Source organism: Arachis hypogaea, chromosome 16 (assembly GCF_003086295.3).
Source record: "Arachis hypogaea cultivar Tifrunner chromosome 16, arahy.Tifrunner.gnm2.J5K5, whole genome shotgun sequence".
NCBI classification, from domain to species: domain Eukaryota; kingdom Viridiplantae; phylum Streptophyta; class Magnoliopsida; order Fabales; family Fabaceae; genus Arachis; species Arachis hypogaea.
This window is the reverse complement of record NC_092051.1, coordinates 104,406,991-104,421,171: the sequence shown is the minus strand read 5'-3', so window position 1 is coordinate 104,421,171 and position 14,181 is coordinate 104,406,991. Positions and strand designations below refer to the sequence as shown.

The window sequence follows — 14,181 nt, the reverse complement described above, 5'->3', positions numbered from 1 at the left end:
AAAGGCCAGTAAGTGGCACAACTAGGCATTAAACGCCCAAAAGAAGCATCTACTGGGTGTTTAACGCCAGTAATGATAGCCATCTGGGTGTTAAACGCCAGAAAGAAGCAACTTCTGGGTGTTTAACGCCAGATTGACAGCATCCTGGGCGTTCAAAAAAATGCCCAGTGACAAAGGAGTTCCTGGCGTTCAACGCCAGAAAGAAGCAACAGCTGGGCGTTGAACGCCCAGGAGAAGCAGCATTTGGGCGTTAAACGCCCAAAACATGCAGCATTTGGGCGTTTAACGCCAGGATGGTGGGGAGGAGGTAAATTCGTTTTTATTTCACAATTTTTTATTTTAATTTTAATTTTCATGTTTCAATTCATGATTTCTTGCATAAACATGTTACAAACCCTAATTTCTAAAATCCCTAATTTCTAAAAACCCTACTTTAAAAATGTCAAATGTATCTTAATCCATAAACACAAATTCTTTTTCAATCCAATCCAACTCTTTTTCAAATTTTCCAAAACAAATCTATCTCTTTTCCTTCTAAAATCTTTTCAACTCATCAATATCTTTTTCAAATCTCCACATTATCTTTTTCAAAATCCAAATTTATCTTTTTCAAATATCTTTCATATCTTTTCAATTTTAAATCACATCTTTTCATATCATACTTATTTTTTATAAATCATATCTTCTATCTTATCTTTTTAAAATTTTCGAAAACCCACCCCCCTCCCTTTTAAATCCACATTCGGCCTCCCTCCTCTCATCCACCATTCGACACTAGATCTCCTTCTATCCCTCTCCTTTCTTTTCTTTTGCTTGAGGACAAGCAAACCTCTAAGTTTGGTGTGTTTATCCGTGATCACTAAATTATACCCACTAAGATCATGGCCCCTAAAAGAAAACAACCCACTCTAAGAGGCAAGAAAGAGAGTATTCCAAAACCACTTTGGAATCAAGGGAAGTTCGTAACCAAAGAACATTCAGACCATTACTACAAAATAATGGGTCTAAGATCAGTGATCCTGGAAGTCAAGTCCGATCTGAAAGAAGATGAATATCCGGAGATCCAAGAGCAGATTCGAAACAGGAACTGGGAAGTCCTAGCTAATCCTGAAACAAAAGTGGGAAGGAATATGATTCAGGAGTTCTACGCTAATCTGTGGCAAACAGACAGGCAGAGAATATCTGGAACTGCCCTCTATGACTATCGGACTATGGTCAGAGGAAAGATTGTTCACATCCACCCTGACAAAATCAGGGAGATCTTTAAGCTACCTCAGCTGAAAGATGACCCAGACTCCTTCAATAGGAGAATGATGAGAACAAACAAGGGCCTAGAAAAGATTCTAGAGGATATATGCATCCCTGGAGCCAGGTGGACCACCAGCAGCAAGGGTGTCCCAAATCAACTCAAGAGAGAAGATCTCAAACCAGTCGCCAGAGGATGGCTGGACTTCATTGGGCGTTCTATATTGCCCACTAGCAACCGTTCTGAAGTTACCGTTAAAAGAGCAGTGATGATCCATTGCATTATGTTGGGAAAAGAAGTGGAAGTTAATCAACTGATTCCATCTGAATTTTACATACTTGCAAACAAAAACTCCAAGGATGCCAGGTTGGCTTATCCAAGCCTAATCTCTATGCTCTGCAAGGATGCTGGAGTAAGGATGGGAATAACGGAGTACATCTCAGTGGAGCAACCAATCACTAAAACCACAACGGAAAAACAACAAGTGCAGGATGACCCCATCAAGAGGAGGGCGCAAGAATTTCTCCCGGAAGTCCCTCAATTTGAATATTAGGAGGACTAAATAAAGGAAGAACAGCAAAATCAAAACAGTATGCTCTGCAAACTGCTCAGGGAACAAGAAAAGCAAGGGCATGACTTAAAGGAACTGAAGCGTCATAAGTTATCTCTTGAAGGACCAAGCACCCCACAGACTAGAGGAACATCCACATCCCAAACTCAAGGTTGTTGAGTTCTAATCTTAGCCTTAACTCTGTGATAATTGTTCTTATTTGAGTTTTACCTTAGAAGTTATAGTAGTAATTAGTAATGATTTTATCTCCAATTAAGCTATAATTTATTTTTCTCATCATCATTAAACATGAATAAAATAGAAGATTTTCTTTAGAATAAGGAGGCAATATTTTTTTAAATTCTTAATAAAAGAAATTCTAATTATTTACATGTGGTGGCAATGCTTTCTGCCTTCTGAATGAATGCCTGAACAGAGCATATGTCTTTGGAATTTGATGTTCTTGAATGTTAAATATGTTAGCTCTTGAAAGAATGATGAACATGAGACATGTTATTGATAATCTGAAAAATCATAAAAATGATTCTTGAAGCAAGAAAAAGCAGTGAATACAAAGCTTGCAAAAAAAAAAGCAAGCAGAAAAAGCCAATAGCCCATAAAACCAAAAGGCAAGGGTAATAAAGGATCCAAGACTTTGAGCATCAGTGGATAGGAGGGCCTGAGGGAATCAAATCCTGGTCTAAGCGGCGAAACCAAACTGTCCCTAACCATGTGCTTGTGGCGTGAAGGTGTCAAGTGAAAACTTGAGACTGAGCGGTTAAAGTCAAGGTTCAAAGCAAAAAGAAGAGTGTGCTTAAGAACCCTGGAAACCTCTAATTGGGGACTTTAGCAAAGCTGAGTCACAATCCGAAAAGGTTCACCCAATTATGTGTCTGTGGCATTTATGTATCCGGTGGTAATACTGGAAAACAAAGTGCTTAGGGCCACGACCAAGACTCATAAAGTAGCTGTGTTCAAGAATCAACATACTGAACTAGGAGAATCAATAACATTATCTGAATTCTAAGTTCCTATAGATGCCAATCATTCTGAGCATCAATGGATAAAGTGAGATGCCAAAACTGTTCGGAAGCAAAAAGCTACTAGTCCCGCTCATCTAATTAGAATCTGAGCTTCACTCAAGAACTCTGAGATATTATTGCTTCGTGACTTATTTGTATTCTATTTTATTTGTCTAGTTGCTTGGGGACAAGCAACAGTTTAAGTTTGGTGTTGTGATGAGCGGATATTTTATACGCTTTTGGGGGTTAATTTCATATAGTTTTTAGTATGATTTGGTTAGTTTTTAGTATATTTTCGTTAGTTTTTAGGCAAAATTCATATTTCTGGACTTTACTATGAGTTTGCATGTTTTTCTGTAATTTCAGGTATTTTCTGGCTGAAATTGAGGGAGCTGAGCAAAAATCTGATTCAGGTTGAAAAAGGACTGCTGATGCTGTTGGATTCTGACCTCTCAGCACTCGGAATAGATTTTCTGGAGCTACATGAGTCCAATTGGTGCGCTTCCAATTTCGTTGGAAAGTAGACATCCAGGGCTTTCCAGCATTATATAATAGTCCATACTTTGCTCAAGGATAGATGACGTAAACTGGCATTCAACGCCAGTTCCATGTTGCAGTCTGGTGTCTAGCGCCAGAAACAAGTTAAAAGTTGGAGTTCAACGCCAGAAACAGGTTACAACCTGGCGTTGAACGCCCAAAACAGCCCAGGCACATGAGAAGCTTAAGTCTCAGCCCAGCACACACCAAGTGGGCCCCAGAAGTGGATTTCTGCACTATCTATCATAGTTTACTCATTTTCTGTAAACCTAGGTTACTAGTTGAGTATTTAAACAACTTTTAAAGATTTATTTTTCACCTCATGACATTTTTAGATCTGAACTTTGTACTCTTTGACGGCATGAGTCTCTGAACTCCATTGTTGGGGGTGAGGAGCTCTGCTGTGTTTCGATGAATTAATGCAACTATTTCTGTTTTCTATTCAAACACGCTTGTTTCTATCTAAGATGTTTATTCGCACTTCAATATGATGGATGTGATGATCCGTGACACTCATCATCATCCTCAACCTATGAACGCATGCCTGACAACTACCTCCGTTCTACCTTCGATTGAATGAACATCTCTTGGATTCTTTAATCAGAATCTTTGTGGTATAAGCTAGAATCCATTGGCAGCATTCATGAGAATCCAGAAAGTCTAAACCTTGTCTGTGGTATTCCGAGTAGGATTCAGGGATTGAATGACTGTGATGAGCTTTAAACTCACAAGGGCTGGGCGTAGTGACAGACGCAAAAGGATCATTGTATCCTATTCTAGCATGAGTGGGAACCGACAGATGATTAGCTGTGCGGTGACAGCGCACCTGGACCTTTTTCACTGAGAGGACGGATGGTAGCCATTGACAACAGTGATCCACCAACACACAGCTTGCCATAGGAGGAACCTTGCATGCGTGAAGAAGAAGACAGGGAGAAAGCAGAGATTCAGAAGACAAAGCATCTCCAAAACTCCAACATATTCTCCATTACTGCAGAACAAGTATTTAATCCATGCTCTTTTATTCTTCGAAATTCATACTGATAATTATAATTGATTTCCTGACTAAGATTTACAAGATAACCATAGATTGCTTCAAACCAACAATCTCTGTGGGATCGACCCTTACTCACGTAAGGTATTACTTGGATGACCCAGTGCACTTGCTGGTTAGTGGTATGAGTTGTGAAAAGTGTGATTCACAATTCGTGTACCAAATAACCACCTGGATAACAATAGAAATAACCATCCACTATCTTATGGAATCGAACATCCAGTCTCTACTATTTGTTTCTGATCACACACACTATACCAAGTATTACAAATAACCATCTGGGCACCAATAGAAATAACCATCCGCTAGCCTAAGGAATCGAACATCCAGCCTCTACTACTTGTAACTGATCACATATTCTACACAAAGACTATTACGAATAACCATCTGTGTACCAATAGAAATAACCATCCACTCTCCTATTGAATCGAACATCCAGATTAAATTACTTGTAATTGATCACACACACTACACCCATAATATTCAAAATAACCATCTGGGTACCAATAGAAATAAACATCCGCTATTGAATTGAACATCCAGATTAAAATACTTATAACAGATCACAAACAATACACCATGACTATTCAAAATAACCATATGGTTACCAATAGAAATAACCATCTGCTAGCCTATTGAATCGAACATTCAGCCAAGACTGCTGATAACTAATTATACACACCACACGGAGGCCGTTACATCATAACCATCTAAGTACCTAGTGAATTCAACATTTAGAATCTCTCAAATGGTAATTAGTTAAACAAAAAGCAATCAAACAATTACCAAAAGTAATATTAGGGTAACCATGCGAACGCATACGAAGTTAAATATCCAGGTGTCTTTAGCCATTGTTAAATGTAGTCAAGTATTACTACAAATAATCATCCAATACAGAATCAAAATAACCATCTACAACCATTTTCCATCAACAACTTGCACTACAAAATAACTATCAAACATACATATTGAGTTGGAACAACTAACAAAAAGGACCTGTAATATAACATAGCAAATTCTGTATCCAAAACAGTCTAGGTATTGCCAAAAGAGTTTAACAGGGACATGAATCCACCTAGTCCTTTAGGACCAATCTGCCGAGTGGGAGCATCCAAATCTATATTTTTGCAAGATTCTACACGATTATCCTGAAAGAAACAAACTCAAACGAAAACAAGTCATCATCTTATTAATCAACTATGTACTAAAGGTGAAGCTTTAAACTAATTACGATACCTACCTGGCCTGAACTCTTCCGCTTTCTCTGCGTGGATTTCTTAATAGACTTTTCCAACTCATATCCGAGCCTTTTACCTTTTGGCTGACTGATAAACCACTATTTTATTATTTATCTTGTGCTCAATTGAGTGGATTGACGAGGTAGAAATTGGCAGATTAAGAAATTAATATGGGAGATACGTTGCAAGTACAGTTCTTAACCAACAAAAGTCCGCTTATCAATTTAGAAGGGTTGTCACAAAATTAAAATTAAAATACTGGGAGTATGAATCCCAGGTCGTCTCCCAACGAGTTGCAGAAAGATGTGCTATTTTATTAATCAGAGGGTTTTTCAAATTGGTTTTGAGTTTGATAAACAGGAAATTAAATCAGAGAATTTATGTAATTTAAATAAAGGTCTTGACCGGGAGTAGATTAATCGGAAGTTCTATCCTTGTTGGAGTTCTCCCAAGATCAATTGATAATTGAAGGTTGTTTTACTTAGTTATCCTTTACTAGGTAGAGGAAAGTCAAGTAAGTTGGAAGTCTACTTCTATTCACAAGTTCTAATCCTCTCCCTTGGGAAGGATTAGTGTCAGTGACTAGAGAGCCATCCAACAATAAACCCGATTACAATTTTACTCTTGAGCATTCCAACTCAAGGTTCTCCTTTCAATCAACTCCCAATCAAGTTAGAGAACTACTCGCTCATCATGAATGTAAACTTCACAAAATAAGAAAGGGAAATAAAGGAAGACATGATAAAATAATAATCAAAAAGACCAATTAAAAATAAAAATAGTTCTTGTATTAATAAATTCTAAAAATAATCCAATGGTAACTCTGAACAGATTAAGGATATGAAAGAGTAAGTAAAAAGTAGAGAAAACAAACTAGAGAGATGAAGTCTTGCGGAGGTAATAGCTCTTCTCTATATCCCAATCTAAAAAGAAATAAAAAATGAAATCCTAAGAACTATGAATGTATATAGAGAAAACCTAGAGGAGGAGTAAAGTCAGATCTAAAACTAAAAATTATGCCAAATGAATGTCCTCCTTGGTCTCTGCATGTTCCCTGGCTCTAATCTGTGTTTCTGGGCCGAAAACTGGGTTGAGATGCGGCCCAGAATCCACGCCAGTGATTTCTGCAAATTCTGCAGATCGCGCACGTCACGCGATCGTGTCATCCACGCGTTCGCGTCATCCAGCGTTTTTCCTTGCCACGCGTGCACGTCGTCCACGCATTCGCGTCACTCATGCGGCTTCCAATCCACGCGTTCGTGTCAGGCACGTGAGCGCGTCAATGCGCTTTCCTCCATTTCGCGCGGTCGCGTGAGCCATGCGTCCGCGTCGTTTCTCGCTGGTCATCTCCTCAATTTCTTGTGTTCCTTCCATTTTTGCCAGTTTCCTCTCCATTCTCTAAGCCATTCCTGCGCTATGAAGCCTGAAACACTTAACACACAGATCACGGCATCGAACGGTATAGAGGAGAATAAAAAAATACAATTAAAAGATCTTTAGGAAGCAATTTTCAACCATGGAACAATTTTGGGAAGGACTTGTAATATCATGCTAATCATATGAATAAGTGGGTGAAGACTTGATAAAACCACACAATTAAGCACAATATAAATCATAAAATAATGGTTTATCAACCTCCCCACACTTAAACATTAGCATGTCCTCATGCTTAGTTGAAGGAGGTAAATATGAATGAATAGGGACATGTAAGACTCATGCAATGTAACCTATGCATATGAATGCAACTATATGATTTTGTCTATCTGATTAAAAATAAATGAGTTCTCTAAGACAGAACATAGAGCAGATTCCACTAGTTTAAATCATACAGTAAAAGCAGGTAAATTTGTAAGAAGACAGCTCGTGAAAGCAGGAGACAGAATCAAGCATTGAACCCTCACTGATGGTGTGTGTGCACTCTAATCTCTCTAGTGTATAGGGTAATCACTCTATCCTTCTCTAATCATGCTTTCTAATTTTTGTTCTTCACCTAACCAGTCAACAACATTTAATGTACCAATGCAAACATCATGAGGTCTTTTCAAGGTTGTAATGGGGCCAAGGTAAGGGTAAGGGTATATATAGCTAAGTGAGCTTATAAATTGAATCTTTAATTAACCCAAGCTTTCACCTAATCATATATGTATATTATATATAAATTCAAATTTTATACCTTGCTACCCAGAATTTCCTTTTCACATTCCATACTCATGCATCAACTTTTGTTTTAATTTTATCACATGTGCATTGATTGTTTAATTTAGCATTGGGGTAATTTTGTCCCCTTATTTAGATTTATTTATTCTAAAAAAATTTTTTTAATAGCTTATCAATGCACATAGATTTTTAATTTTCTTTCATGGTTTCACATGAGTAGGTACCCAAATTTCCATCATGACACATTCCTCTATTAACCCTTGTTCCCACAATCTTCCCATACTCAATCAACACACAATTTCTATCTTAAGCTAACTAAAGATTCAGTTAGGATATTTAATTATTTTTCTGCTTAAGGTTAGTAACGTGGTAAAATGTAGAACAAATGGGATTAAAACGGCTCAAAGTGGCTAACAATGGTAATTTCAAGGGTAGGCTTATTTGGGATAAGTGAGCTAAACAAATAATGGCCTCAATCATATGCATGCATATAACACATTATCATTGGACATATAGGATAAAACAAAATTCAAATTACAATCATAGAGAAGTAAACACACAAGAATAAAATAGTTATGGTTAAATAATGTAACCATGTATCTCGGCTCAAAGTCTCACAGGTTGTGTGTTTTTTAGCTTGAAAACCATGTTCCAATTACAACTTCAAACAAATTTAACATAAAGGTTTTGATTTAAATTAGTGAAAAATTTCAGGTCTTAGGAGAAACTTATTATCTTTTCAATCAAGTAGAACATGCATGCAATTAACCTATTACTATGCAATCTATCCTAAAAAAAAAAGAAAAACTAACTGAATATTCTATTTTATTGGTGTTAAGAAAGAGAAATTACCTCCGGAAGTCAGGTACTGACCGACCTCCCCACACTTAAGGCTATACACCGTTCTTGGTGCCATCTGTCAGGAACAAAGGTGGGCTGGTAGCAGTATCTCTACAGTCGGGACCATCATGGCTCCCTGTGCTGGTAAAGAAAGTGGAGTCCGGAGTGTCTGGGTCTTTTTCAGGTCTGTGGATGCCTGTGAGTAGCTCCTTGAGGTATTTGAAACGGTGCTAGTTGCGACGCTCTCGTAGCTTCTCTTTCTGGTCTTGTCGGTCCAACCTCTCTAGTATTTGATGGAGCAGCTAACTTGTTGAAGGTGCTTGTGGTGTGAAAGGGGGAATGTCCGCAGCTTGTTCTGCGAACTGGCTGGTAGTGGCTGTTGGTGGCCTGAGATATTTCCCGTTAGGGACGTACTGATCATCCCGTGGAAGCATGGCTTTGGTGTCCCCAGCTCTGTAGGAGGCTCCGGCTGCTGAGACAAGATCTGAGACCAAGGCGGAAAAAGGTAAGTTGCCCACAATTTGTACGTGTCTCATGGCATTCCGGATGTGTCTTGGTAGGTTTAGAGGCTGGTCTGTGATGAGCGGATAATTTATACGCTTTTTGGCACTGTTTTTAGTATGTTTTTAGTAGAATCTGGTTACTTTTAGGGATGTTTTCATTATTTTTTATGTTAAATTCACATTTCTGGACTTTACTATGAGTTTGTGTGTTTTTCTATGATTTCAGATATTTTCTGGTTGAAATTGAGGGACTTGAGCAAAAATCAGATTCAGAGGTTGAAGAAAGACTGCTGATGCTGTTGGATTCTGACCTCCCTGCACTTAAAGTGGATTTTCTGGAGCTACAGAACTCAAAATGGCGCGCCTCCATTTGTGCTGGAAAGTAGACATCCAGGGCTTTCCAGCAATGTATAATAGTCCATACTTTAACCGAGTTTAGACGACATAAAAGGGCGTTGAACGCCAGTTCTACGCTGCTGTCTGGAGTTAAACGCCAGAAACACGTCACAAGCCAGAGTTGAACGCCAGAAATACGTTACAAACTGGCGTTCAACTCCAAGAATGACCTCTACACGTGTAACATTCAAGCTCAGCCCAAGCACACACCAAGTGGGCCCCGGAAGTGGATTTATTCATCAATTACTTACTTCTGTAAACCCTAGTAGCTAGTTTATTATAAATAGAACCTTTTAATATTGTATTAGACATCTTGGGACGTCTAGTTCTTAGATCATGGGGGCTGGCCATTCGACCATGCCTGGACCATTCACTTATGTATTTTTAACGGTAGAGTTTCTACACTCCATAGATTAAGGTGTGGAGCTCTGCTGTTCCTCAAAGATTAATGCAAAGTACTACTGTTTTTCTATTCAATTCAACTTGTTCTGCTTCTAAGATATTCATTCGCACTTCAACCTGAATGTGATGAACGTGACAATCATCATCATTCCCTATGAACGCGTGCCTGACAACAACTTCCGTTCTACCTTAGATTGAATGAGTATCTCTTGGATCTCTTAATCAGAATCTTTGTGGTGTAAGCTAGATTGATGGCGGCATTCATGAGAATCCGGAAAGTCTAAACCTTGTCTGTGGTATTCTGAGTAGGATTCTGGGATTGAATGACTGTGACGAACTTAAAACTCGCGATTGCTGGGCGTAGTGACAGATGCAAAAGGAGGGTGAATCCTATTCCAGCATGATCGAGAACCTCAGATGATTAGCCGTGCTGTGACAGAGCATTTGGACCATTTTCACAAGAGGATAGGATGCAGCCATTAACAAGGGTGATGCCTCCAGACGATTAGCCATGCAGTGACAGCGCATCGGACCATTTTCCAGAGAGGATTAAAAGTAGCCATTGACAACGGTGATGTCCTTACATAAAGCCAGCCAGGGAAAGGAGTAAGATTGATTGGATGAAGATAGCAGGAAAGCAGAGGTTCAGAGGAACAAATGCATCTCTATACGCTCATCTGAAATTCTAACCAATGAATTACATAAGTATTTCTATCCTTATTTTCTATTTTATTATTAATATTCGAAAACTCCATAACTATTTGATATCCGCCTGACTGAGATTTACAAGGTGACTATAGCTTGCTTCATACCAACAATCTCCGTGGGATCGACCCTTACTCACGTAAGGTTTATTACTTGGATGACCCAGTGCACTTGCTGGTTAGTTGTATCGAAGTTGTGAATGAAAACAATTTATTAAGACGTGCGTACAGAGTTTCTGGCGCCGTTGCCTGAGATCACAATTTCGTGCACCAAGTTTTTGGCGCCGTTGCCGGGGATTGTTCGAGTTTGGACAACTTACGGTTCATCTTGTTGCTCAGATTAGGTAATTTTCTTTTTGTTTTATTTTCAAAAATTTTTCAAAAATCTTTCAAAAAAATTTCTCCCTTGTTTTCGAAAAATTAAAATAAAAATGTTTTCAAAAATATATTTTTCTTCATAATTTTTAAGAATAAATTCTAGTGTTTCATAAAGCATGTTGAAGCCTGGCTGGCTGTAAAGCCATGTCTAAATTCTTTTGAACTGAGGTTTCACTTATACTCAAGAGAAGAGCTTCTTTGTCTTTCTTAGCAAATTAGCTGATGCAAGTAATAGCATACTAAAGCTTGGCTGGCTATTAAGCCGTGCCTAACCCTCAGATTGGAGCTTTAGATTAAGAGTACAAGATTCCTGGAATTCATATAAAAAATTTTGGAATCCTTAATTTTTCTTTTTCATATAATTTTCGAAAAAAAATCCAAAAAAAAATTAGAAAATCATAAAAAATCAAAAATATTTTGTGTTTCTTGTTTGAGTTTTGAGCCAAATTTTAAGTTTGGTGTCAATTGCATGTTTATATTGCATTTTTTTCGAAACATTCATGCATTCATGGTGTTCTTCATGATCTTCAAGTTGTTCTTGGTAAGTCTTCTTGTTTGATCTTGATGTTTTCTTGTTTTGTGTCTTTTCTTGTTTTTCATGTGCATTCTTGCATTCATAGTGTCTGAACATGAAAGATTTCTAAGTTTGGTGTCTGGCATGTTTTCTTTGCATATAAAAATTTTCAAAAATATGTTCTTGATGTTCATCTTGACATTCAAAGTGTTCTTGGTGTTCATCTTGACATTCATAGTGTTCTTGCATTCATCACATACTTTGATCCAAAATTTTCATGCATTGCATCATTTTTCTTGTTTCTCTCTCTCATCATTAAAAATTCAAAAATCAAAAAAATATCTTTCCCTTTTTCTCTCTTAAAATTTCGAAAATTGGATTTGACTTTTGCAAAAATTTTTAAAATTTAGTTGTTTCTTATGAGTCAAATCAAATTTTCAATTTAAAAATCTTATCTTTTTCAAAATCTTTTTCAAAAATCAAATCTTTTTCATCTTTCTTAGTTATTTTCGAAAATTATAAAAATATTTTTCAAAAATCTTTTCTTATCTTTATTACATAATTTTCGAAAATAACATCATCAATTAATGTTTTGATTCAAAAATTTCAAGTTTGTTACTTACTTGTTAAGAAAGATTCAAACTTTAAGTTCTAGAATCATATTTTGTGATTTCTTGTGAATCAAGTCATTAATTGTGATTTTAAAAATCAAATCTTTTTCAAAACTAATTTCAATCATATCTTTTCAAAAATATCTTTCTATCTTATCTTTTTCAAAATCATATCTTTTTCAAAAAAATTTGATTTTAAAATATCTTTTCTAACTTCTTATCTTTTTATCTTTTCAAAAATTGATTTTCAAATTTGTTTCAACTAACTAACTAACTTTTTGTTTGTTTCTTATCTTTTTCAAAACTACCTAACTAACTCCCTCTCTCTCTCTAATTTTCGAAAATATCTTTCCCCTTTTTCAAAATTTCTTTTCAATTAACTAATTATTTTAATTTTTTATTTTAATTTTCAAAAATTACTAACCTTTTTCAAAAAACTATTTTCGAAAATCACTAACTCTTTTTCAAAAATTATTTTCGAAAATCCTCTTCCCCTCTCATTTCCTTCTATTTATTTATTCATCTACTCACACAGGGACCTCTATACCGTGGTAAAAAGGATCCCTATTATTATTATTTTTCTGTCCCTCTTTTTCATATGAGCAGGAGCAAAGACAAGAACATTCTTGTTGAAGCAGATCCAGAACCTGAAAGGACGCTGAAGAGGAAACTAAGAGAAGCTAAATTACAACAATCCAGCAAGCACCTTTCAGAAATTTTCGAACAGGAAGAGGAGATGGCAGCCGAAAATAATAATAATGCAAGGAGGATGCTTGGTGACTTTACTGCACCTAATTCCAATTTACATGGAAGAAGCATCTCCATTCCTGCCATTGGAGCAAACAACTGAGCTGAAACCTCAATTAGTTTCTCTGATGCAGTAGAACTGCAAGTTCCATGGACTTCCATCTGAAGATCCTTTTCAGTTCTTAACTGAATTCTTGCAAATATGTGATACTGTTAAGACTAATGGAGTAGATCCTGAAGTCTACAGGCTCATGCTTTTCCCTTTTGCTGTAAGAGACAGAGCTAGAGTATGGTTGGACTCTCAACCTAAGGATAGCCTGAACTCTTGGGATAAGCTGGTCAAGGCTTTCTTAGCCAAGTTCTTTCCTCCTCAAAAGCTGAGTAAGCTTAGAGTGGATGTTCAGACCTTCAGACAAAAAGAAGGTGAATCCCTCTATGAAGCTTGGGAGAGATACAAAGGACTGACCAAAAAGTGTCCTTCTGACATGCTTTTAGAATGGACCATCCTGGATATATTCTATGATGGTCTATCTGAATTAGCTAAAATGTCATTGGATACCTCTGCAGGTGGATCCATTCACCTAAAGAAAACGCCTGCAGAAGCTCAAGAACTCATTGACATGGTTGCTAATAACCAGTTCATGTACACTTCTGAGAGGAATCCTGTGAGTAATGGGACGCCTATGAAGAAGGGAGTTCTTGAAATTGATACTCTGAATGCCATATTGGCTCAGAATAAAATATTGACTCAGCAAGTCAATATGATTTCTCAGAGTCTGAATGGAATGCAAGCTGCATCCAACAGTACTCAAGAGGCATCTTCTGAAGAATAAGCTTATGATCCTGAAAACTCTGCAATAGCAGAGGTAAATTACTTGGGTGAACCTTATAGAAACACCTATAATCCATCATGGAGAAATCATCCAAATCTCTCATGGAAGGATCAAAGGCCTCAACAAGGCTTTAATAATGGTGGAAGAAACAGGTTTAGCAATAGTAAACCTTTTCCATCATCCACTCAGCAACAGACAGAGAACTCTGAACAAAATACCTCTAATTTAGCAAACTTAGTCTCTGATCTATCTAAGGCCACTGTAAGTTTCATGAATGAAACAAGGTCCTCCATTAGAAATTTGGAGGCACAAGTGGGCCAGCTGAGTAAAAGGATCACTGAAATCCCTCCTAGTACTCTCCCAAGCAATACAGAAGAAAATCCAAAAGGAGAGTGCAAGGCCATTGAATTAATCACCATGGCCGAACCTGTAAAAGAAGGAGAGGACGT

General features: G+C 37.2%; 1 non-coding gene across 1 annotated transcript; it reads right to left on the bottom strand.

Moving 5' to 3' along the window:
- Positions 1 to 13,282: 13,282 nt before the first annotated feature.
- Positions 13,283 to 13,390, bottom strand: LOC112760436 (small nucleolar RNA R71). The gene has a single exon (XR_003180877.1). It is a non-coding gene; the product is annotated as a small nucleolar RNA R71 (small nucleolar RNA).
- Between the last annotated feature and the right edge of the window lie 791 nt (positions 13,391 to 14,181).